Here is a 22,829-nt window from a genome sequence, read left to right as displayed (position 1 = left end):
GTAAAGCATGAACGTTTGGCCCAGGTTTTTTGTTTTTTGTTTTATTCTCCTGATACAATTGCTGTACAGATTGTTAAGGCCCTTGGGGGAAATATGTGATTTGTAGTATTGGGCTTTATAAATAAAATCTGACTTGCCACGACAATAGTGGCCCCTGTGCATGCAGATTTTTTGAATGGATAAGATCATATTTGGCATGCAACTGTGGATTGCTAAAAGGCAGAACAGATTGTAGCTCTTTGTACACTGGAAAAAATCAAAGCTGTTGAGATGTGTATCCGTATCATTCAAAGTGATTTTTTTTTTTTCATGTCTTATATCATCCACTTTTGGCTTCTATGCATGCTGTAGAACATTGTGGTATTCAGCTTATGGTGCTGTATACTTTCTTTCATCACCGGTCTGGTTTCATGTATTGTATGCAGGCTCACTAGAGCACATTCACGACCACACATTTTATGAATCAGAATATCAAGTGAGCAGTAGTGACAGTGAATTCCAATTTTCCTCTTGGCGGGGCCTCAGAAGATTGAAATTCTAATGAATAAAAGATAATCACTTCAGCAGAGCTTTTGTCAGCCAGTTTCAGCTCATTTTCAATTATAACCCCAGCCTCCTTTCCACCTCTGTGAATGCATTATGCTCAATAATATTTAAAGCTTTTTTTCCAGATCCCCTCAACCGCCCCAGCCACTGAAAATGTCTTGTCAGCTTAGGAAATCTCTGACAGGTGAGCACATATTGTTCCCATATTGAGGATCTACATTAGTCTCAATATTTCTGCTGCTATGCAGAACATCTAACTGACTGAGCTGAGGGTGGGATTATAGCCAGTCCAAATATAGTTTAACTTCACCAATAATGACAAATAGAAAAAGTGACAACAAAAAAGGGACAAAATGGAGATGATTTCTCCCTGGTTTCCCACCCACAATTACAGTCCATTTTGTTGGTTGACCATGTGTCTCCACATCCTCCAATTCTTCAGAAATTAAGCAAAAATATCCTGAATATAAACGCAGCCATTTTGGGCCATTGATGTCAATGGGAGCAGGCGGGTGTGCAGTAGCGATCAGGGAGATGGAGCTGCAATATCAGGGTCCTTCCAATACAGTTTTAAAGTTTACTACTTGAATCCTCTTGATTGTGAATGTGTCTCTTATGGTCACTCTCGACCATTATTACTGCTGACTTTTTGATTCAACAAATTATATTCATCCATAATACCATCAAAGAAGCCAAACATTCAAATAATTTACCATAGTAGGCCCCTCAACCTAAATAAGATGCCTTTTGAGAATCCAAAGAAAAGACGGCAATTGCTGTAGAAGACACTTTTAAAGGGATGAGCTTCTATTTATGAATCCTATGTAAATGTTTCAGTTTTCGCGAGTCTTTGTCCACGGTGGAATGGTGTTTTTGTGCGACAGCAAGACTTTCTTTGCAAGTAAATGGTTGTTTGTCTCTATTGGCCATGCGATAAACTGGTATTCAGTGTGTACCTTTTGCCTTTGACAAGTTGATAACATCGATCATTGTATGAGACTCAATGGTCTTAGTGCACGAACTGGGAGGATTTTTCAACCAATGCTGTAACTTCAAAGTGATCTTCCAGGAAGTTGTAAAATGTATAGCTCACGTCTTCACCTCGTTGAAACAACTTTGTCCCATCAGATGGACTGTACTAAAGCCATCTGTTCAGTACTAAGCCAGTACAGCCCAGAGGAAATGGCCACATGCAGCTCATTGGACATGTCATCCAAGGCCACTGTGCTTGGTCTCATAATGGCTGAAGATCTGACTGGGGAGTTGGAGTGCCTCAATACCTCCTACAGTACAGTTTCAGGCATGTTGGAAGCTGTTGACAATGTCAAAAGGAATATGCAGGAAAAATGGTCGGAGGGGCACTTTGAGGACCATTATAAAAAAAGCATCTTCCATGGCAAACAAGCATGATTTGCAGCCCATTCAGATGCCTCATGTCCGTAAACCAACAAAGCGCTACACTGGTCAGGCTGCAGCCAATACATTTCCAGATGCAAAGCATTTATACAGGGCCAAATTCTATCATGCTCTGAATACTGTGAATATTCAATTACCAGATTTCCTCAGGCTGGTTTCAGGAGTGCAGCTACACGGAAACATGGACAAGTTGGTGGATGAGTATCACAATTGGATTCAAAATTACTACAGATGCAGTTGGCCATGTTTGGGGCCCATTAAACCTATCAATCAATTGCAGATGTTGCACCATTATCCGAAAAGGGTGCCAGAGGTCACTTTAGGGAGGCTTCTGCTCATTGTCCCCACCTCCTCTGCAGAGGCTGAGAGGAGTTTAAGTGCCCTGAGGAGGCTGAGAGTATTGGCTCTATGCCACTAGTGTTCAGGGCCTGGTTTCATATCTATCTGGCATGCTTCTATCACAGATTTGTAGAAAGGGGTCGATGCGGTCTATGTCCTCAAAAGTTGAAAATAGGTTTGTCATACACCAAGCGACCAGATCTCTTCAGAAGCAGACGAGCTGCATCACACCATCTCTGGCCACAGTTGTATTATAGTCTTTGTGCCGCCTGAAGTCAAAATGCTGCAATTTTGGAATGGATGTCTACTAGTCCCTGCCCTCCTTCAACCACAGGCAGAAAGAGGACCGCTGGCCAAACACAGTGTTTGCCAGAATGGAAAATTTCTTTTGAATATTCGCCAGTTGTCCTCTTGGTGGTGTCTGTGCCGTAAGTCAAGGTGACCAAGTTGCCGGCTACCAAAGTTCTTCCTCTATATGACAGCTGGGGTAGCAACCATTTCCTTTAAGACCACAGAGCGCAGACTCTCTTTCACTCCCTCACAGTTTAAAAAAAAACCCTTCATTTCCCAAAGAGACACCTAAAACTTGTTGTACCTCCTTCCCCCACTCAAGACCTCCTGGCAGACCTGGTACAGCCAGATTTCTCCACTGTCCCACCAAAAAGCCTCACTCTTCTTCCAGTACACCCATGCAGAGGAAGCCTTTACATATAATGAAAGTGTTTCTTGTAAAGTCTGTACATCGTTTTGACAAAAACATCTACATCGTCTGCATAGGAAGAAACCGTGAAGGAATAAGACTTTTCTACCCGATCAAAGGTGTTCTCCTGATCTAAAGACACAATTCCACAGTTGAAATGATAGTTTTTACATAAATCAATAACATCACATATAACAAAAATATTGTCCATATTTAAAACTAAAGACTACAAAACAAATGTACATTTTTAAGTCCAACTACTGGCTAAATGTCTCCATCACTTCCTTCCTCCTCCACTTGTTCACTTATGCGACTCATCAATTCTTTCAAGATTTCTTCAAAAGTTTTTCCACTGTGATTGGCTATTTGTTTTCGAAAGCACCTTATAATCCGTGCACAAGAGAGCAAAGGGCTTCCTGTGTTTGAGTAAAGCCAAATGTCTTTTTTTTGGTAGCAGGGAAATGACAGCTCGCTGACAGGAAGCAGGAAGTGGTCCTGTTCTCAGACACTCCAAAAAGACACCATGCAAGTCAGGGCCAATGATGATCCAGAACCTCCTTAGGAACTCATTGGAGAGACCCTTTATTCCTGGTGCTCGTCCTGATGCCATCTCATTTACAGCATCTATCAACTCCTCTAGAGTCGGCACAGAGTCAAAAACAGCCCTCTCCTTGAGGCTAAGTTGCAGGAGTCCCTGCAGCTGCTTCTGACGGCACTCCTTGCTGAAGGTTTCTGCACCAAAGTGGTCAGTGTCGATTAGGTCCAAAGGTGACACACTTTCCATTAAAGTGTGTCACCTTTTAATGGAAAAATCTACAAAACAGAAAAAACAACAACAAAAGGGTATCAGAAGCCTAAACTGAAAATCATAGATCACACTGGGGAACACTAGGAACTCACAAGTGAAGGAGAGACGGTTAATTTAACACAGGTGGAACACATGAGGACTGTTAGACAATAGCAAGGGCGGGGAAAAGGGCAAAGACAGGAAGTCAAGAAAGAAAATACAAGGAGCAGAAACTACAAAATAAAACAGGAAACCGAACACAGGGAGAAAACATAAATCTAAACACAGAATGAAACACAGATTGGGAAACAGAGTGGGACACCATGAAACACAGATACAGGTCAAATACAAACATAAACACAGGGATTGATATGAAGCACAAAGCTCATAATCAAACTGAAAACAGTCTTCATAAAAGAAAGTAAAGAGAATAGTCATAATTGTGACGTAGTGTAAAAACCTGATGCATGGCTCCTACTTTCGCCTGGGCTGGTGGTTACTCTGCCCCCTGTGATGAGCTAATACTGTAACCCCCAGGTTGGAGCCTACAGGTGGATGATTGGGTGGTGGAGGGGCTGAGGCAGTTGTCTATAGTAATGCGTAGCAGTTAGGAATCAGAGAGAGTGATGGGAATTTCCTCTGCTTAAATAGACCACCTAATGAGGTGGATGAGGCTATGGCTGGTTGTGGCAAGTATGTCACGGGATATATGTCACATGATTGAAGCAGCGCAGCTCGAGTTTCCTGCCAGAACTAGCTCGCCGGCGTCGCTCCATTTATGACAGTCAAAATAGCTCTTAATTATTCAATTATGTGGAAAAGAAAGGATAAAACATTTCATTAACTCACATATCATACACCAACCATAAGGTTACAAGATATTCTGCTAAAATTTTAAAACCAGAGACTGGTGGTCCCCCAGTAAGCACAGGACCTGTCCAACACCCCACACAGCCCTGAAACCCTCAGATAAGCTTGTTCAATCCTCAGCCGAGCTGTCACCAAACCCCTCAGACAGTGTAGTGGATCAGTCCAGCCTACCCCAGCCATTTTGTTCTTGCGTCTTATCCAGGTCGCTATCTTTGCATTTGAAAAGAGAAAATTCATTAAAACCATAGTGTGTTTTTTCCTTGGTATGTATTTGGGTCCAAAAACAAAGAGTTGCATAGAGAAGACCTCTCCTAAACCCCCCACCCACTCTTGCAGTTGTTTAAAAGTGTTAGCTAATCGAGGACAGGACACTACTAGGTGTTCTAGGGTCTCTGGCAGTGAGCAGAAAGTACTACATGTATAATCCTCCACTGGATGTCTGCCATCCGTTTCTCCACAGGAGGTTTATACAGGACCCGCCAGCTGCCACTAACAGAATAGTCCGAGCCAAAAAACTCAGTCCATCTCGACTCCCTGACACCTGCAAGAGAGAGATAATTCAGGACCTTCACACAGCTACAGTACAGCTGTTTCCCTCCAGAGGTGTTGAGGGTGCCCAGTGCTGGAGTCCTGAGGGTTAGCAGTCGGCCGCTCTCTTCTCTCCACTCCCCCACCGCAGGACTCACATTCAGGATAGGAAACCTGTACTCTTTATTTTTGTCCCATGGTCAGACTGACTTTGGCTCTGAGCGAAGGTCCACAGAGGCTGGGGCAGTGACTGCCACACCTTTTCCACGAGGCTCCGCAGCACTCTCGTGGATCTTATCCCCGTCACTTCCGCCAGCCTCTCAACTGACGTCCGTGTCAGGTCACCCAGCTTCAATATACCTGCTTCCCTGAACTTGTTCTTTACCGTAGTTGAGGTTGATGTTAGGACTGAGTCGACCAGAAATCCATTGTTGAACAGGGGCTCCTCAAAGAGCCACATTCCAGGCGTGGGGTCAGGAGGCCTAGTAAAGTTGAGAGTCCTCCAGGCATCTATCACGGAGGAATAAAAATGAGTGACTCCAGTCAGTTTGTGCTGAGGAGAGTTGGACAGGAACAGCTGCTTGTCATATCTTAGGCCCCAGGCTCTCCAGAGTAGCAGGCGTGCCACAGCTGACCAGCACAGTGTGGAGCCATACAGCAGCCTCTGGGCTGCCTGCAGTCTAAAAGCAGCAGTCCTGGAGATGATGTCCGTTAGTCCATTGCCCCCCTCTACCACAGGGAGGTACAGAACGAGGACCGCACCCAGTGATGACCCGACCAAAAGAAGTCCACCAGCAGCCTCTGCAGTTGTTCCATGAGTCCCGGTGGAGGAGTAAGCACCAGGAGTCTGTGCCACAGGGATGCTGCAACCAGGTTATTGACTATCAGAGTTCTACCCCTGTAGGACAGCTGGGGTAGCAACCATTTCCATTTAGACAACTTTGCCTGCACCTTCCCGAACACTCCCTCCCAGTTCTGCCTTTCTATTTCTTCACTGCCTAGATACAATCCTAGGGCTTTAACCCTCTTATACCCCATGTCAGGTTCCCAGGGACACAGGGTATTCTCCCTGTGTCCCACTGCCCAATCACAGAGGCCTCACTCTTTTCCCAGTTCACTTTCGCTGTCGTAGCCTTCTCATATAATGCCAGACTGCCATCTAATTCTTGTACGTCCCCCTGACCCTGGGCAAGGATGTTTAGTCGTCAGCGTTAGCTGATACTATTATAGGGGGGCTGTGAGCCAGCTCAGGCACACGCAGGCCTTTCAGCTGATCCTGAGCCTACACAGGAGAGGTTCGATGGCCAGTCTGTAGAGCTGGCCTGACACTTAATCCACTGTGTGTTAATGACACTAGCAACATGTGATTGTAGCGAAGCGGCGGCGATGGGTAGTTTGGTTGCCGACAACGCCACCTGAGGAGTTTCACCTCAGGAATATTACTCTGTGTAGTGTGTGTGCAACAGCACAGGTTCGTTTGAATCACTGGGGCAAGAGACGTGTTTAAATCAATAAGAAACTATTTTAATGAACAAAAAGGCATATAATCAAAACACAATAAACACACAACATAAACCAAACACTTGAGTTAAAATATATAGTATTTGGACAGGGCTGTGTCTCACCGCGGCGACGAGGACCAAACAAAAGGGGGAAAGGGATTAAGAAAACAAACCACCCGTGACACAGCACACCAAACAAAACGGGTCGTGAAGAAACTCCCTCCACCAGGAATTGGGTCGCCGCCTCCGGGCCACAGCACCTGCCCACGACAAAAAGATGATTAAAACAAGTCAAGGTTTAAAACAAGGTAAATAAACAAAACAACACATACAAACCTATCTTAAACACAGTATACTTGGTTTAAAAGATAACTATAAGATGTGGGCGTCCCCCTGGACATGTTGCTCTCCACACACCGTGAAGGTGCAGCGTAGAGTATAATGTATATTACTCCCGGTTCTTGTTTGTAATATTAAACGCAATATAAAACCAGAATTCCCGAAGAGGAGTCCCAAATTCCAGGTGTGCAAGAACAGCAGGTTCAACGTCCTGAGACACGTGGCTGCTGGAGTCGATGAGGGGGAAGGGCCACTGACAATCATGTCAGTGATGGACATTAACACTACAAAAATCAGGACTTATTGGACCATACGCACCACCGTGTCATGAAAAGGGTGCGTCTCCGTGGCCCGGAGGGGGGATATCCTCAGCGTTTAACAGAGTCACTTGGCGGGGAGGACGTACGCAGGTATAGCGCTCCAAGTGGCAGGGCAGGCGCCCACATTTGGCCACATGTGCATAAATGCAATAAACTCCAAGTCAAGCTTAACACTATTTCTTCTAACTAAATGCAAAGAAATTCAGTGACATCATTCAAAAACCCATAACAAAAGATCGTTTTGCATAATAAACATCTTTCACATTCAGAATGTTCAATCGCAGTTCACTTTTTTACATGTTCAGTTCAAAATGGTCGAGCCACGGTCCTCAAAGTGTTTTGAACTGTTCCCAAAATGGACATTACTGTCCCGGACACTTTGCTGCTCGTTGACAATGTGGAGTCACATGTGGCAGGGTAATACTCCCGAACCACACTCGGGACACTGACATCTGACATCTGTCAGTGTCTTGGGGGAGAGAGGGGAAGTGAGCTGCGGGCCGTCATGGGCTGTAGCGGCTAAACAGCCAGCTGTCCTGGTGAAGTCCCCGACGCTGGCGACGAGCTAGTTTCTAAATGTTTAACCACACTTGACTGTTAGACTTGATCCAGAATTTAATTTATGGTCTTGACAAAAATAATTGAAAAAAAAATAATTCTCTGGATGTCTTTGGGGTCTGAAGATCTGACCGCATGTTTTTGAAGCTGCTGCTGGAGTAGACTCCTTCACTCCAATCGTAATTCTTCCGCAACACGGACACTAACAAACTTAACACACTTGGAGCTAAACTTAAAGTTAACTGACTTATCCTATCAATCACTCCCAATAATGTGGGAGCTCTCCGGGCGCCGCCATCATCTCTGTCGCCGTTCTTTGTCTCATCTGTGTCCCGCCCCCTTCACTCTCTCCATTCGCCAGCGCACCAACCCTCCAGTCACTGATTGGCTGGACTTATGGCCAAGCTCTGTGGTGCTATTTGGTGTTGAATCCAGGATTGATGTCCCAAAGTAATCGCAGGGGCTGCACATAAGGAAATATGTCCACACTCTGGGTGTACCCCTACACTGAGGAGGTATTCATAGATCTTACGAACCCCCAAGTGCCCCAACTGATCGTGCAGTGTCCTCAGTACCTCATCACGAAACTTTGATCGAACAACAACCTGAAAGGTGTGCACTGATTAACGCTGCCGTCACCTCCACCTACAGCTCAGGGAAAAGAAGAACAGGGGCACCTAGTGTCCAGGTGAGGGTGGAGGGGGTCGTCGCAGGAACAGAAAACGTGTTCAAAACTCTGCGCCACTCACACGTCGACCTAAAAACGGAGAGGAGACGAGAGGAGAGACATTACTGGAGAGGAGAATGGGGAGAAGAGTGAGGAGTGGAGAGGAGAAAAGATGACTGAAGAGAAGGTTGGGGTAGGATCAATCAAAACTAATTTGCTGAACCTTTTGCTAAAACTTGTCTTTATTGATCAATAGCAATGCATACATTTCTGTTCATTGTTAAAAAAAATTAATACAATAAAATATTAAGCATTGTGGGCCCGAATGTGTTTGCTGAATTATGTCTTAAGTCTAGTGTATACATAGCCTGTGTGGCAGACGAATTTAGCCCCGCCCACAACATTTTTTGGTCGGGAAGTTTGGTCTGGAGACGCTCTGTTGGGGAGAAATTATCTCCGAACAGCTTCTGTTCGGAACAATCAAATTGTCAGGGCGGGCTTTATACGATGATGGACAGACGATCAAAAGTTACGTCATCAACTACGTCATCAAAGAGCGCTTGGGTTGACTTTGTTTTCCACAAACGTGCCTGCAGCTGGAAAGCTGATCGTGTTGGTAAGTTCTCCGTGTATCCTTAAATTCTTTTTACAACACCGGCAAAAATCGTTCTTCATCTTCTTCTACTTCTTCCATCGTGCGTGCAGTTGAGTTCTGTTGACAACAACTATGCGTCGCTCAACATACGTCACATACTACGTTGCTCTGATTGGTTGTAGGTCTATCCAATTGAGCGAAGAGGCATTTTTTTTCCTGGTTTGGTTGAAACACGCCCCATAATCACAGCCCAATGGAGCGGTCTCAGACTCATATTGTGACTAGAATCATGAGTGACAACGTCAGGCTAGTCTATACATGCTAATTTAAAGAATTTTTTGTACATTTTATATAATTTGATATACTTATGTTAAAGGTAGGTATGTATATGAGCGGCTGAGCTCGGTGGAAAGTCAAGGCAGAATTAACAATGTAAATATAAAAATGAAACAAAAAGAGCGAAAAAACCAAACACTTGGAAATAAGACAATAAATTGGCACATGGGCCCAAACAAATAATTACAATAACAATATACTTCTAAGAACACGCTTCTCGGGAGAGCTCTTAGACTTACGTCCTTCCATCAGCAGCCCCTAGACTTACGTCTTACCATAAGCAGCCTCCTCGACTTAATGAACAGACAGGCTTAAATGGGACCTAACCACGCCCCTAACAATTGGAACAAACCAACAGCATCATACGCAGGGGTGTCACGGGTAAGGCAATCCCCGAAGCTTTAACAGCTTATACAATAAATTCTATATGGCTGGAAAAATACCAGGCAACATATTTGCCATACAATTGCTACATGAAGGCATAGCCAACTAATAATATAACAGCATAAACAATATTAAAACACTGCGGGTTCACTTCCGGTTACCCCGCATCACGGACTGCTCGCCTTACACAAACAAACAAAGACGCGACACTGAACAACGGTAAGACAAACGCTGTGTAATATGGAATTAATGTAAGATTTTAAACTAAAAGAGAACATCCATCCAGGAGACAAGTTCAAATCTTGTTTTTGACTTTGTTCATTTATTTTAATCCTAGTTTTTACACTTGTGAGAGCTGTTCATCCTCCTCAACCTGATCTTTACGTAGACCTTATCATCACTAGCCTGACGTTGTCATACTCATTATTCTAGTCAGAATATGAGTCTGAGACCGCTCCATTGGGCTGTGATTATGGGGTGTGTTTCAACGGAACCAGGAAACAAAATGCCTCTTCGCTCAATTGGATAGACCTACAACCAATCAGAGCAACGTAGTATGTGACGTATGTCAAGCGACGCATAGTTGTTGTCAGTTGTCTGTTTCACGAGTTTGTTCACTCTATAAATAAATCAATGGAAATGCTGCAAATGCCGCTCGTATCTCCACCGGAGGCAAAGCCCCCAGGAAGCAGCTGGAGACCAGGGCTTCTTGTGAGAGCCCCGGCCGCCGGCGGCGTGAAGAAGCCTCACCGCTACTCGGTCCCGGGACCGAGGCTCTGACAGAGATCCGTCGCTACCAGAAATCTACGGAGCTGCTGATCCGGCAGCTGTGCTGCAGAGCTCCGCTGTCATGGCTCTGCAGGAGATCAGCGAGGAGAAACGGCAGCTAATCGTTTTTTCATTCACTTCCTTGTTGCTCCAACATTAACAGCGTCCCAACTTGTGTGTTTTTTGTCTCATATGTGCTGAGGAGCGTAGCGCCCCCCACTCTCTTTTTATTTATATGACTGCTTGTGTGGCTGCAGCATCGGGGCCAGCTGATAAATTAAACTTTTTATGAATCCCGTAGGAGGACGGCAAAAACATCTGTTCGATCTACAAATGCCGCGTTCCTCTGTTCCTCTTTCAAAATGAATGCGCTGTCGATGTCTCTGAAACAGACTCGATGGCAGCATCGACACATCTCAGCTCATAGATATAAACACTATATATGTCTAAATATGTCTCAGCTCTCCAGCGGCAGGCAGCGCTCTTTGCTGACGTGGTTGACTACGTCACTGTAGATCCTCTGTCAATCATCGTGTAAAGCCCGCCCTGACGATCTGATTGGTCCGTACAGCTTCTGTACGAGCATAGTTTCTCCCCAACGGAGCGACTCCAGACCGAACTTCCCGAACAACAAATGTTGTGGGCGGGGCTAAGTTCGTCTGGCACCCAGGCTATATCATCACACCAGATTTCCTAAATCCTGGCATTTCTACCCTAAGAGTTGCATCCCTTTCTAACACACAATAATTCATGTACTTTGTGTTTAGAGTCCACAGAGAAAGTTCAATCTTGACTGGGGTTCACTTTAAATTAATTTTCCAAAGAAACAATCCTCACACTAAAAACTTGCCTTTAACAGCTTTTTAGGTTTTCCACGGAGTGTGGTGAGAATTCCACACATTTCCTGTATTCCCAGTCCTCTGCAGGGTTCTTTTTACAAGTATACCATTACTACAACAGAGTCTCCCTATTAAAAATTTCAGCATTTAATGTCTTCCTGTTTATTTCATTGAAAAGAACAATCACCCTTTGGAAAGAATTGTGCAGAAGTAATGCAAGAATATATATGGAAATAAACATATTCTCCATGTGCACCATGTATCCATCCATCCATCGTTCAGCTATGCTACTCATCCTCTGAGGGTCCGGGGGGGCTCCAGCAAATCCCAGCTGACAATGGGGAAGAGGCAACCGGGCAGCAGACTGTGTATCAATTCTCAAAATATTAGCCCACAATATTTGACATGAAGCCATTGGGCAATTACTTTTACAGCCTGTGGAACCAGATCAACCAGTTGTTCACAGCTTCCGACCCCCGAGGTGTGACAGGAGACATGTTTAAGCATGATTTAAAACAACGGTCCCAAATCCGGATCTCATTAACCTTCCCGTCTTTAGGTTTCTTCATTATCTTCAAATGTGAACTATTTTTGGATAAAATATTTGTCTTAGGAATGGTTTGTGAAAAGGCCTGTTGTCAGCTGTCGGAGAGAAACGACACAAATGAGATGCTGAATGAGCTGCGGGGCAAGAGAAACACACAGGAAGACAACATGACACATTTTTAGTTTATTACATCCGCCAAGGAGCATCTGTTTTCAATGGTTTCTTTTGTTTGTTTCTTTGTCTGTTAGTCAGTTAGCAGGATTACACAGCAACTAGGTTGGCCATCTGGTGTAGGCGTCTGGTCAGCAGGCCTGAGTACACCACCTCCCCCGCTTGCGTACGAAGGATACAAGCCCGTGTAGAAGCTGTCAGGGATGAAGTACTTGGAGTTGCTTTCTCGGATGGGCACTGCCATGCTGAAGACTTGTCCGACCATGAAGTCTTTCAACGTCTTGTGTGATTGTGGTTTCTGGAGCTGGTCCTGCAGATAGGTTATCAGATTCATGGTGTTGACGAAGACGTCGTCGTCTCCCTTGAAGACTAAGTGAATGGGGCCGCAGACATGTGAGAACCATTTCCAGAAGAGCACGTCCTTCAGGGTGAGGTTGAAAAATGTGTCCTTGAAGTCCCACTGCAGAATGTCTCCATATAGTTTACTCTCTGACTTCAGTAACTCCGATACATCTACACCCAATACCTCGGGGCTTTCTCTCCCGAGCAGGAAGACCCTGCGGACATACGCCCCAATTTCTTCTCCTCTGCTTCTGTTCCTGCTCTGTCCTGCCACCCACCCCGCCCTGCCCCACGTCTGTCGAATGGCATGTCGGTTCCTGAAGTTGAACTCTGACGACTTGATGGCAATGAGAAGAAGAGGGCGCTTCTTCTCGTTTTTTGCCCCAGCGCCACATATTCCATTTGGCTGTATCAGGATCGGGAAATCCCTCTGTTGCATGTGGCTCACAAAGTCTTTCATGCGCTGTGGTTGCGCGTCAAAGTTTGATGTCCCATTTTACAAATCTGTATATTCAGAGTAACCTTCCCACAGCAGGGACTCACTGTTAAACCTCAACTTGCTAATGTTGGGACGCAGGATGGGGTTGTATCTGCGCTTGCTGACCAGCTGCAGATGGTTCCAGAGGGCTTTCACTTGCGAGGGTTGCTCCCAGAAAGTTCTAGGCATCGGGGCAAAGCCGACGTTTCTGAAAGTTCCGGAGGCCACAAAGTGAGGTCCTAGTTGGCTCACATAGACACTGGTGTTTGTCATTTTGATACTCAGCATGACACAGGCAGAGATGAAGAGCAGGAGCAGGCAGATGCACGGGCTGCACAGGCAGATCACCAAGTTATACCATCGACAGTGAAACTGTGCCATTCCTCTGAAAATACACAATGAGTATGTGAGTGTAGACCAAACTTGTAAAAATAGTCAAAATACATTAAAATTATTTGTGTGTCAGAATAATTGGTAGTCAAGAGAGCATATTTGCTAATATTTCTATTTATACTAAACATTCTGCTAATATTGTTTGGCCAAGTTTTCCAACTTATCTGTACAAAGTATCGCTGAAGCAGAAGATTACATTTAACAGTCTTTTTCCTTTTTACTACACTTTGAAGAATATAAATCAATATTATCATCTGTTTATTCGTCTTTAAGTGAAACATAAGACTACAGATTTACAAATGTTTTTAATTTTTTTTTTGCTCAATATTATTTATATGAAATTAAATATGAACGAGAAATACTGTACATAGAGGGGCTAGAGAGTGTCTGGAATCCTGAAACTTTGGTGATGCAACATTCCATGACCCAAAAACCTGCAGATCGAGACTTAGAGGTAACTCCAGTTGCGGGTTTCTGTGGCATTAGGCAGAGTGAGGATACATCTCATCACTCTGCTCCACATCATGAAGACATCCTGGTGGCTACAACATACCTGCTTCGAGTCTGGCCCAGGACCTTTGATGTATGTCATTTCCAGTCAACTCAAACACATAAATGCAGAAAAGCTGAAAAAAACATAAATATAAAATTAAACTGAGTCAAAAGCTTCATATAAAAATAAAATTTCAAGGGCTGCAAAGCAGCACTGGGCGAGCCCGAGCACATGCATTTTGAAGCGTTGCATGCGTTTTGCCTGAAAATAATAAAAAAAACAAAGATTCCTTTGATATTTGACTGGCTCAGCATCAAAGGATTCATGGTCGATGTATGTACAGAACATCGTGTTTTAATATCCAGGACATCGTGTTTTCATGGCGTGTAATCAAACTTTGACGCCACGCCACGGTCACACCGTGTGACTAAAAAAAAATCCGTCAGTCAGTTTTTATCTCCATCTTGTTGTGATGACACTCATCTCAATTTGAAGTTGATCCGATGAAAACCCTGGAACAAGTGTATCAAAGTAAAAATGTGGAATATGGCCAAAATGGCCACTAAATGCAAAATAGCAGGCTTCCTGTTGTGTTTTTCCAATTGCAACTAAAGACTTTTTTGTTTGTCTGGTCATGATACACCTGTATATCGATTTTTGTGAAGACCGGTCAATGTGAACACCTTCCGGGGGTCTCGGGGGGCACTGTTGAGCCATTTTGCGACGCCCATTGAAAATTCCTTCAGAATACGTAAATTTTCACCACTTTCTAACTTTCTGCAAATTTTGGTATGAAGTTGAGCATGGTAAAGCCCTCAAAAAGCCAAGAAATTGGTGGACATGCTTATGCTAACAACTAAATAAAAGCAGAACCAAAAATGTCAGACTTTATTCATTATTTAAAGTACTGTTAAAGAGAGATCCAAAAATGTTGCTCTTGGTCCTGGGAGACTACCGAGCCAAAAACATGAAGATTGGTTCCTGTTTTATTTCACTTTGGGAAGCTTTAAGCAATCCAAGATTCTCTATCGCCAAGGCGATTCACAGCAATGAAGTGGGCGGTACTGTTTTTTTCTGAAATCCAAAGGAAAGGAAATGCATTTCAGATGGAAGAGGAACTCTACCGTCTGTGAGGCCAACACTGGACGGCATTTAAAGAAGAGTATAAAGAAATTGAACAAATTGTTATGTAGCTTTAAATTGCTTTCCCCTCTCTGACAGTATTCAGTCACAGCTTCATACTAATATAAGCCACACGATCCCCACACTGGGAGAACTATTCTAACCTTGAACTCCTTGATTTTGTTTTCGATGTACTGCATCATTTGAACATTTGGCTGCATAATATGTAAGTAATCTCCAACTAAAAGGTCGGCTTCATGAGGTTACATTTTCATAGCACGAGAAGGTGTTTCAGAGCTAAAACATCCTTTTTAGTTACCCTTTGACCACAGATTTACATATCTACCTGAATAATTTTCTCCCCTTAATAAGGCGATTAGGATCCTCCCTCAACTTTTGGGGATGAGAAGTGATGCATCTTTGTGAGAAAGTGAAACTGAAGTTTGGACTAGAGGAAAGGAAAACAAGTCAGGAGGAAGAACGTGATGGCGTGAGACCATGACAGCAGGCTGCTAGTCTCAGTGAAATTTGTGCATTTGGTTGGTCCCTGCTGCACAGCAGAATCATCTTGCTTCACTGTGATATACCACCAAATGGAAGATTTCAAAGGAATGACTGGCCGTTTGGGGCTTGTCCCCCCCCCCCCCAGGTAAGGTCAGACATGGCTTCCCTCCACTTTCTGCTCACTTTCCTCCACCAGGGAGGTGCCCTTGAGTCATGCGCACCTCTCCTTCACTGCACAGTAAGCCTCGGAGTTGTGGGTATTTATTTTCTCTGCTCACACTCTACTGACACAACCTGGATTGGGATAAAAGAACCTTCAAAGCAATATCTTGCCCATCTCTATTTCTTAAACATGTGCTTGGGTTCCTGCCCACCTCACAGGTGTTTTTTCAGTTCTGAGAACATTCCATCTACTCAGACAGAAAGATGAGGGGGGGAAAAAATCAAGCCTGATCACTTTCGGATGTTTTTTCAGCAGATTAATGAAGCACCTCAAATTACACAGATGATTGAGATCCAATTATTTGCTGAATGATATACAGTTTTAATTAATTTGAATTTACAAGGCATGAGCCTGGAATTAATATTTCTAATTTTAATCTGAAGGAAATCCGGTGGGTGTCTCTGATTGAATCAATCGTTCATGCTTCCCGTACTCTGGGTATGTAAGCCTGAGCAAAATTTGTCTTATATCAGTTGTAGTGGCTGTATTGTATTGTAGCATAAGGCTAGGGTAAGTGTTCGGGGGTAAGGGCTAGGGGATGAAAACCACCTCGGTCTGAATAACTTCTATTTATAGTTAGAGATGTTACTGTAGTTTCATAGGGGTGAGGGTATAACAGATTGACTGATTGCACCCCCCAAGTCTGTAGGACAAGAATAAAGGAGATAATTAGAATAGGCTATTTGAAGGTTGCTAGAACTAAAAAACTCAGTGCTAGTTGTGGTGGAAGAGTGGGAGCCCCACCCTAACTCTAGGCCCAAGTAATCTTTTATTTAATTTTACAGGTTGTCACGTGATTCACATCCGAACGGGTTCCCTAGCTTCAAGAGTAAATGAGGACTCTTTAGCGTGGCCTTTCGTGTCAGAAATCTCCAGTACGGTTTAAGGGGGGGGGGGGCTACTGGGGAGTCCTTAGGGTCACTGAGGCATGCAAGCCCCTATGCCACATCCAGCAGAATCGAGGAGTTTTGGTCTTAGAAAAACCTGTCTGACATTAAATGAATGAAAGGAGTATAATGAGTCACAGTCAGGATATGTAAAAATTGAATAAAAGTAACGAACAGAAGGAAAATGAGTGTCTCTGCTGCAGCCTCTTCTTCTGAAGGACTGTCAGGATGTCTAGAAAAGCATTGGTAACAAAAAAATAGAGGAAAATGAATGAGTCTCTAAACTGCTCTCTTTGGGGGTCTGTCAGCATAAAAACCCAAAGAAACAAAACAGGAGGCTGCTTACATCGGCAGCTTGTTGTATTTTAACGCCTCTCTACTTTGCGTTCGGAAGTGTTGGTGTTGGCTACCCCTCAAATATAGGTATGCCTCCATATAAAAATGTTTCACTTTGCATAGTAAGGTCAAGACTTTGCTAAGTTATAGAGCAACCCGACAGTTCCTAAAGGAGCAGGACTGACAACTGCTGAGTGTTTAATATATGTATATAATGTGTGCAGGAATGTCTTTTCTCTCCCTACACAAAGTAAGTGCACTCACTTTACCAATACACATCATCATGGATCCCAAGTTATTAAGACACATACAGAACTGTGTACTTTGTGTTTGTTTGATTCGCTCCAGAGTATGAGACACATGTTTCATCCTGCTACACAACACAAGACGTAACAAGTCAGGAAATCAGGGTTCAATTGGGCGGAATGATCAAACGTTTGTGAATGATGAAGTGAGCAGAGAAAATTTTAAATGGGGGAAAGAAGAAAGTGGTTGTTTAAGATTAAGAGGAGCAGCCGTTCTGTGGTGCAGCTACAGCCAGTGTGTACCGAGCGTTCAGGGGATCAACAGTAACGGCTTTCGAGATCAACCAGTTAATTGCGATTGACCTGTTGGTTAACCTCTAGTTTATAGTAACCAGCTGCTTTCAGTTAAGGTAAAAAGGCAGAACTATGGTGTCAACTGGGACTGTCCTTTATTCAGGAAGTTCCTTGTACAGAACTCTATTTTAAAATGGAATCTTCAGTCTTTGTAACATCATGAATTTTACTCTTTGTTCAGGAAGTTTAAAGTTTGTACTTTACATAATAGATTTCTTTATGTAAACATGAAAAATGTGTGATGCACATGGAGAAACATTCTTATCTGCCTCCATAATATTCATTATTCATTCAAAGTCACGATAGTAGACCACTCATTTGAGCCATAAAGATGAGAAATTAAGGCATATTCTGTCGATGATGGACATGGCAGTAGAGTGGAGAGAAGGTGAAGTTTCCAGCATACAGAAGTAGTTGTACTCCTCTTGTTAAGAAGCTGTCAGATCAAAGGTAACCAGGACAAAGGCTCCTTCAATCCAAGCCACTCACTTCTGCGCTTCCCCCCCTTTGACTTCCTCCCTGCATGCATGTACTTTATCACACTGTGCACAGTTTGACTGCCCTCATGACGCGCTGCATAAAGAAAGAGAGAAGAATGAGGAGACCCCGGGTATTCCTCAGAAACATGAAGGCTTCAGTAATACTTGATGACATTTTAGGAGAAGTAATTGTCTCCCTATTGTTGGCCGGCCGTTATGGCTCTGAAGAGATCACTACCATGTCGTCTGCAGAGGTTTTGGGGCCACCACGGGTTAAAATATGCTACGAGACAAAAAATCAATGATCAGAAGGTTGGTTTCTACCAAGCTGGAGTTTCCTGTGTCCTCCCTCCACACTCCTGCTGACCTGCTCTCACTGGATCTAACACCAACACTCATCACAACTTATCAGGACTCAGTGTTAAAGTGAGCAGAGCCATCCGGAGTAAAATTCCAACACCATCCATTAATAACTAAATACATGATCCTAAGTTTATCTAAATCGTCCCAATTAAAAAAAAAAACAGAAGAAGTGAACCTGAAGTAGCTCATTTCCATCCGTTTGAACTGAACTTTGAACTAGTTCTTGTGTGAACTGGCGCAATACTGGATCTCACTTGTGAGCAGGCAATTTATTGAAAACAACAATTTAACTCAGGCTGTTCATCAGCTGATCAAAAGTTTAAGACCACAGCCTTTAAAAGCCAAAATCTGTTCGAAAATTTGGATTCCATGTCATTTCCTGTCAAGTAATCACACTGTGAAGATCTCTTGATGGCAAAGGCAAAAAAGCTCACCGTCTTTGAACGTGGTAGGATTGTTGAACTGCATAAACAAGGCCTCTCACAACGTGCCATCGCTGCTGAGGTTGGACGCAGTAAGACAGTCATTTTGCATTTCTTAAAAGATCCTTAGGGTTATGGAACAAAAAAATCAAGTGGTAGACCCAAAAAAATCTACCTAACTACCTACGGACAGCCGAATGGCTGTCCGTTAAGACACGGGATGATCCTCCTCCCAAATTAAGGCCATTACTGGTGCTGACTGCAGCCCAATAACCATCAGACGGCATCTGCGAAGGAAGGGCTTCAAAAACAAGAAACGTCTTCAAAGGCCACGTCTCCTTCAACGCCACAAAATTGCCCGTTTAGACCTTGCAAGGGAGCACCAAACATAGGACATTCAAAGGTGGAAGAAAGTTTTATTCTCTGACGAGAAAAAATTTAACCTTGATGGTCCTGATGGCTTCCAACGTTACTTGCATGACAAGGAGATGCCACCTGAGATGTTTTCTACGCGGCACAGTGGAGGGGGCGCCATCATGATCTGGGGTGCTTTTTCCTTCAATGGAACAATGGAGCTCCAGGTTGTGCAGGGGCGTCAAACAGCAGCTGGCTATGTGGAGATGTTGCAGCGGGCATCCCTCATGACTGAGGGCCCTCGTCTGTGTGGTAACGACTGGGTTTTTCAGCAGGACAACGCTCCACTTCACAATGCCTGTCTGACAAAGACTTTTTTCCAGGAGAATAACATCACTCTTTTGGACCATCCTGCGTGTTCCCCTGATCTTAATCCAATTGAGAACATTTGGGGATGGATGGCAAGGGAAGTTTATAAAAATGGACTTCAGTTCCAGACAGAGGATGATGCCCTTCGTGAAGCCGTCTTCACCACTTGGCGCAACATTAGCACTAGCCTTTTGGAAACACTTGCATCAAGCATGCCAAAACGAATTTTTGAAGTGATCAACAATAATGGTGGAGCTACTCATTACTGAGTCAGTTTTTGACACTTTAATTTCTGTTTTAGGAGGGTTTTTTTTTTTTTTTTAGCTGTGGTCTTAAACTTTTGATCAGCTTATGAACAGCCTACTTCAGTTAAATTGTTGTTTTCAATAAATTGCCTGCTCACAACTTTTGGTCTCTTGTTCCCATTTCTTCTTTTTGCATTTTGAAGCTCTACTTAGAACCTTCCTAAGATCCAACAGTGCAAAATGCAAATTCATGCAATTTTTTAACTGGTCTTAAGATTTTGATCAGGAGTGTATGTAATTTGTGTTTGTGAATACCAAATTATGTTCTGACACAGTCCATTAGTATACGTGTCTGTGTGTTGATGCAAGCGAGAAAGACGAGAGAGTGAGCACGTTCAGGAGGGGCTGAACGTGTTGATGTGCAGCCGTGTTATGAAGAAGGATTTTCCAATTAAAGAAAAGTATCAATACTTATGTGGTAGTCAGTGTTGGTATTGTGGCAAACCGACGTGTGGGTGCTGAAAAGCATTAAAATACGTTTGATTCATCGGAAACTCTATACAGGTCAGAGGAAATCAGCTGTGTTCATGTTTACACAGTGAAAGTAATGTGACACATTTAGTCATCCCTTAGCTCTCCCTTTTCAATGTGAAGAAGCAGCAGTAGGGAAGAAGGAAACAGAGGATGACCATTAACTTAATACAGCTCTGATATGGCTACAGTAGAGTAAACAGTGAAGCTGTTGTGCGGGGGGGCACGATGGAACAGTGATTTGCCCTGGGATAGCTAGTTGCTTCTAGATTTAGTTGCACAACACTTTGTGCAAATTAGTTAACGCAACCACCAACATAAATACATATCGTGACTACCATAGGTAATTTGTATGCATAGCAGAAACTTCACATGTACCTGATTTCAGTTAAGCTGGAGACTCCTGACTGACCTGAAAGACCCAAATCATCAGTATTTAAAGTGCACAGATCCGTCGGTGAATTAGTGTTTTCCTCCCCAACAGTAAAGAGACAAGGTGCAATATGTCCTCAATTCAAAATATCAGCTTTATTCTTTATTTCCTGTTAGTTTTCTCTCCAGCGTAATCCCCTGAATAGATGCTCTTAACAGGCACTTGTCAGATTTAAATGTGCAGCTTTGAAGACTAAATATGTCCTGTGTGTGTGTGTGTGTGCAACATTTTGTCATTTGTCACCCTTAACCTGATGTCCCACTGTCATCAGGGGGATTTATTAAAGGTATCCAGTAGCTAAATCATTAACTGATCAACAGTTAAATCTGGCAATTAAAAATCCACTGTGAACTCTGTGACTCAGGTTTTCCCCCTGAGACTGGGATGTTTATAATTAAGTGTAAAATAAGGTATAAAAGTTATGTTAATCTGTAACAAAGGATAAGTATCTATTAAATATTGATGCCTGGTTTCTTTGCATTTTCATAGCTACCTTGACATGTTCTGAGGTGCAGGAGCTCAGCTTTAGAACTTATTAAAGATTTGTTCAGATTTTCTGCTGGATAACTCATCAAGGTACATTATCTGAGTTACTGTACTTAAGTACGTTATTCATGTACCGATTGATTTATTTTCGGGTAATTTTCACTTTTACTCTACTACCTACATTATACAACAACTATCTGTATTTTCCATTCTACTACATTTTTATAATGCAGTGTGTTTCATGTTCACAAAGTTTAATAAAAATATTTTTAAAGTAATCAATTACGAAAGGGGAATAAAGCTCAACAGTGTGTTTCTGGAAGTAAATTAATTTAAATTAAATACATTTTCTGAATACAGATTTTAAACATCAGCCATAATATTTTAACCTTCCAAGGTAGACATACTAAAAAGCTACTTTGTGTTCTGTCACCTAACTCATGCTACATTGAAAGTACAATACAAGACAGATCTTGCATTTCATCAACAAATTGTTACAGTTTTGTTCAGGTTTGGACCCCAAAGCAGACACGGAAAGTAGTGGTAGTAAATTAACGGTGTTTATTGTCAGGACAGGTGAAAGTTGGCTGGAGCGGCAGGGAGCTGGCTAGCTTGGAGATCCAGTAGTATCCAGTAGATCCAGGAGTTACATTATATTTGGTGTTTCCACGGCAACCCTCTGAATTGGGTCCATCCGAAATAGGTCAGGGGATTCCCAATCCTCTTCCTCTGTATTGACTCATACGATGACATCGGATTTTTCGGATCGGATCGGCTCCAAGACTGACAGTGACTTACATTCAGGTAGAGGGAGCTGCCAGCTCCACTCTCTACTCAGAGCAGATGTGAGAGACAGCTTGTTCCCCTTGATTAATGTCCTCTAGCACTTTACTACTAAGGACTTCAAATAGAGGTTTGGTGTATATAATAAGCCACCATCACCCTCTGGAAAAAATAAAACTAAGTTTAGTGAAGCCACCAGCTGGAGGAAGCAAACCTGCCTGCGAGTCTATCAGCTCATATTGTGTGTGTTGCTATGTTTATGGCGGTCCACAGGGAAAAGGGGAATGAGTTTGTTTTGTTTTTTCATTCATCTATCTCTCTGTCTGTTTTTTGTGCATTGATTGAATGTCACGACTCGTGAGCCCTCTCCTCGTGTCAATAGCTGCTAAAGTGAGAGATCATCTGAGTGGATTGCTCACTTCTGAAGCATTCAAGGGATTCCAAAAACCGCATTTGCTTTCATTGCTATTGATGAGTCCCAGTTAGGTAAAAACAGACTTTAGCGATGTGACAAATAATTGTCAACTATCATCACGGTATACAGTATCTCAGTGTTGATAATGACACATAAGAAGAATGAAAGCATATTAATTTGGTAGCATTCATAGGAAAACACTGCACAGTTCACAGTTGAGGATGAATTAAAATGTAATTGACAAGAACAAATGGGTTGAAATCCAAAAGTTCATCACTCGTTAACAAAATTAAGCCGACACATTATCCTTGATGAAAATCTTAAAATTTTACATATTGCCAACATAACCACTGGAAAACC

The 22,829-nt window shown here is 43.1% G+C and overlaps 1 pseudogene; it reads right to left on the bottom strand.

Moving 5' to 3' along the window:
* Window positions 1-12,302: 12,302 nt before the first annotated feature.
* LOC133014594 (N-acetyllactosaminide beta-1,3-N-acetylglucosaminyltransferase 2-like) lies at window positions 12,303-13,413 on the bottom strand (annotated as a pseudogene).
* Between the last annotated feature and the right edge of the window lie 9,416 nt (window positions 13,414-22,829).

Source organism: Limanda limanda, chromosome 11, assembly GCF_963576545.1.
Source record: "Limanda limanda chromosome 11, fLimLim1.1, whole genome shotgun sequence".
Lineage (NCBI taxonomy): Eukaryota > Metazoa > Chordata > Actinopteri > Pleuronectiformes > Pleuronectidae > Limanda > Limanda limanda.
This window is presented reverse-complemented; position numbering and strand designations above follow the sequence as displayed.